The sequence below is a fragment of the Salvia miltiorrhiza genome, chromosome 4 (assembly GCF_028751815.1).
Source record: "Salvia miltiorrhiza cultivar Shanhuang (shh) chromosome 4, IMPLAD_Smil_shh, whole genome shotgun sequence".
Taxonomy (NCBI): Eukaryota; Viridiplantae; Streptophyta; class Magnoliopsida; order Lamiales; family Lamiaceae; genus Salvia; species Salvia miltiorrhiza.
This window is the reverse complement of record NC_080390.1, coordinates 13,941,001-13,945,478: the sequence shown is the minus strand read 5'-3', so window position 1 is coordinate 13,945,478 and position 4,478 is coordinate 13,941,001.

Below are 4,478 nucleotides of genomic sequence, written 5' to 3'. Positions count from 1 at the left end.
ACGAGAAGACGCCAGAGATGACAGTTGGGCATGGACAGACTCGACCACTACGGCGTCAGACCACAGCTGATGGAGTTAATGTTTGGGAACCTATTTCGAAGCCACCTGTTTGTTACCCGATGGCGGACACTGATGTTGAAGATGAGACAGAGGATGATGATGATAGTGGGAACCGCTTGGTTGATAGAGGTGAGGATGAGGAGATCGAGCCTAGTGAGGAGATGACAGTAGATGATGCCGGAAGTAGAGTATCCGGAGATGCTTTCGGTGGGACTGGATGGATCTGAGTGAGAGTAGCTACATATGATGATGGGATGGAGATGCTTATATGAAGATAGATGTATATAGTTAGAGATGCATAGTATAGTGTATATATCAGTATCTGACATATATAGATGCCTAGTACGTATGAAGACCGTTTTGATAGAGCGTCATAGTATGTATTAGGGGACATTTTGCTGTATATATCCCATTTTGTAAAAAGTCCTCATAAGAGGCAATTTTCCTATATATATATGATGATGGCCCGAGGGTCTTTTATAAATAAGAGTTTTGTTTTATGCTTCCATATTGTGTTGATAAATGCAAAAAGAGATTTTAACTAAGAAATGTAATGTTATAGAAGTAGTATGATGTTGAGTAAGAATCCTAAGATTTGTGAGTTATAAGAACTAGTTTTAAGAGTTGAGATATGTTTCTTTTTAAGAATGCCGCCAAGAAGAAGATATAGAAATCAAGAAGAGGAAGAGGAGGAACAAAGAGAACCTATGCCACCACCACCCCCTCCACAGCCAGAAAGAAGAATAGAAGAACTCTTTTTGAGATAAAATCCACTAACATTAAATGGATCAGGAGATCCCGCTGAAACCGAGGAGTGGATTCGAAGTATGGAGAGAATTTTTAGATTCCTTAGATGTAAAGACGCTGAGCGTCTCATGTGTAGGTCGTATCAACTTAAGGGATCCGCAGATTTCTGGTGGGAAGCAAAACAGAAAACGATGAACGAGGAGCAGATAACAGCTCTTACGTGGGAGCAATTCAAAGAAGCTCTTTGCGAGAAATACATACCGTGAAGTTATCGAAAGAAGAAGGAGACGGAGTTTATAAATCTGAAGCAAGGGAATAAGAAAGTAGCCGAGTATGACCGACAGTTTTGCGATTTAGCTCGATATGCTCCATATCGAGTAGATACAGATGAAAAGATGTTAGAACTGTTTTGCTATGGATTAAAGCAAGAGATACGAGTCGTTTTAGCGAGTCAGAGTGCGCTAACCTACGCTGAGGCTTTAAACCGAGCGCTAGACATGGAACTGGCGATGCAGCCAGAGAGACCGAGTCAAGGCCCGATGCCACAATTAAACCCGAATGTTCAATCGGGAAACCATCCTTTTGATGGACAAAGCCAAAAGGGCAAGAGAAAATGGGATGACTGAAGTCAAGGTCCCAAGAAGCCGTGGCAGAGTCAGAATGCGCCACCGCAGTTTCAGAACAGAGATAAACGGCCTTATGTTGGCCCAGCTGCTCCAGCAGCAGTTTTTCAAGGACCGCGAGGGTTACCGCCTTGCCCGAAGTGCAATAAACTACACTTGGGAGAGTGTAAAATGGGACAGAATACCTGTTACACCTGCGGAAAGGTCGGGCACTACTCGAACCAGTGTCCAAATCGTCAGCAAAGTGGAAGTGGAGGACGACCGAGTCAGTTTCGGCCGCAACTCAAAGCAATGGAAGGAATTCTACCACTACCTCCACCACAGCGACAAAAGCCAGCCTATCGACCACGTCAGTCAAGAAGGCAACCCCCAGCCCCGCAGGCAAATCAACAGCATCACCAGAGGGTGTTCGCACTTGAGCAGAAAGCACCAGAGAAGAATCAAGGAAATTTGACAGGTATAGGCAAGTTGAAAGGAGTGCCTATAGTAATTTTGTTTGATACTGGAGCTTCGCATTTTTTTATCTCACATACTTGTGTCGATACGTTAGAACTGAACATAGAACCTGCTCCACAACATCTAAGGGTAACCACTCCCATAGGCAGAACTATTACGGTTTCACGTGTGTGTCCTAACTTAGAATTTGAGTTAGGATCAATACAGCTTAAGGCTAGAAACTTGAGGGTAATGCCTATGTGGCATTTGGACATCATTTTGGAATGGATTGGTTAGAGGAGAACCAGGCGACGATACAATGCAAGGAGAGGCGAATATCATTTCAACCTCCCGGCCAAGAGTCTACTTCTTTATTGGCATTGAGAGGAAATGGAAAAAGACGCCAATCATCTCAGCGCTACAAGCCAAAAAGCTTTTGGAGAGGAACGATACAACTGCTTACGTTGTATAGCTAAATCAAAACGAGGAATCCAAGGTAAACATCAACGACATGTCAGTCGTGCGGGAGTACCAAGATGTTTTTCCTGCAGCTTTGCCAGGATTATCGTCCGATCGACAACTCGAGTTTACGATCGACCTTGAGAACGGAGCCGTGCCAATATCAAAAGCACCTTATAGAATGGCACCGGCAGAGTTACAGGAGTTGAAGCTGCAACTGCATGAATTATTGGACATGGGTTTCATTCGACCCAGTGTTTTCCCGTGGGGAGCACCAGTTCTTTTTGTCAAGAAGAAAGATGGCAGCTTGAAGTTATGCATCGATTATCGTGAGTTGAATAAGGTCACGCTAAAGAACAAGTATCTGTTGCCCCGGATAGATGACCTGTTTGACCAACTACAGGGAGCGAATACTTTTTCGAAGATTGATTTAAGATCAGGATACCATCAATTGAAAATACGGTCAGAGGATATTCCGAAAATGGCATTTCGTACAAGATATGGACACTATGAGTTTATAGTGATGCCTTTTGGATTAACGAATGCCCCTGCTGTGTTCATGGACCTCATGAACCGAGTTTTCCACGAATACTTAGATAAGTTCGTAGTAGTCTTCATCGATGATATCTTGATTTACTCAAGAAGTAAACAGGAACATGAAGAACATCTAAGGATCGTGTTAGAAAAATTGCGAGCTGAGAGACTTTACGCCAAGTTTAGCAAATGCGAGTTTTGGCTTAAGGAAGTCAATTTTCTAGGCCATATCGTTTCTGCAAGGGGAATTGAGGTAGATCCAACAAAAGTACAAGCTGTACAAGAATGGAGATCACCAACTACGCCGCATGAAATACGTAGTTTTCTAGGGTTAGCAGGTTATTACCGAAGATTCATTGAGGGCTTTTCAAAAATTGCTAAGCCAATAACGCACCTGCTAAAGAAGGATGTCAAGTATGAGTGGACTGACGCATGTGAACGAAGTTTTCAGGAATTGAAGAAGAGACTCACCACTGCTCCAGTGCTAGCTGTTCCAAGGGCAGATAAAGAGTACTCTGTCAACACGGATGCGTCAAAGAATGGTCTAGGATGTGTACTTATGCAAGAAGGAAAAGTGATAGCTTATGCATCACGACAACTTAGACCACACGAGATGAACTACCCGACGCATGATTTAGAATTAGCAGCAGTGGTACACGCATTGAAGATATGGAGACACCATCTTTATGGAGTACGATGCGAGATATACACCGATCATAAGAGTCTCAAATATTTCTTCGAGCAAAAGGATCTCAATATGCGACAGAGAAGATGGCTCGAGTTAGTGAAAGATTATGATTGTAGAATCAATTATCACCCTGGAAAGGCTAATGTAGTAGCTGACGCTTTGAGTAGAAGTAATCAAGTAGAATTGGGATTTCTCCTTACCCAAGAAAAGGACTTGATCAAAGAATTTGAGAGGATGAAAATAGAAGTTATATTACCACCACAAACGACAGAGGTTGTATTGGCCACATTGAGTATTGCACCGGATTTGCGATCAAGGATTATCGCGGCGCAACGAGAAGATGAGAAAATGGAGAAATTGCGTGTGAGGATTCGAACTGAGAAAATGAAAAGTTATCAAGAAGCGGCTGACAATGCCATCTTATACGAAAGAAGATTGTGTGTGCCTAATAAAGATAAGTTGAATAATGAAATTTTGAGTGAAGCTCATGACACTCCCTACACCGCACACCCTGGAAGCACGAAGATGTATCAAGATCTAAAAACTAGGTTTTGGTGGGAAGGAATGAAGAGAGAGATAGCAGCTTTCGTAGAAAGATATTTGGCATGTCAACAAGTAAAAGCACTACACCAAAGACCCTATGGCAAACTACACCCGTTAGAGATTCCCGAATGGAAGTGGGATCACATAGCTATGGACTTTGTCACTGGATTGCCGAAGTCGAAAAGAGAAAACACAGCCATTTGGGTAGTTGTTGATAGATTGACGAAGAGTGCCCATTTTATACCTATTTCGATTACTTATGGATCTGACAAGTTAGCTCAGATCTATGTTCGAGAGATAATACGACTGCATGGAGTACCGATAACGATCACATCCGATAGAGATTCCAAATTTACCTCACGGTTTTGGATAAGCATGCAGAAAGAGAT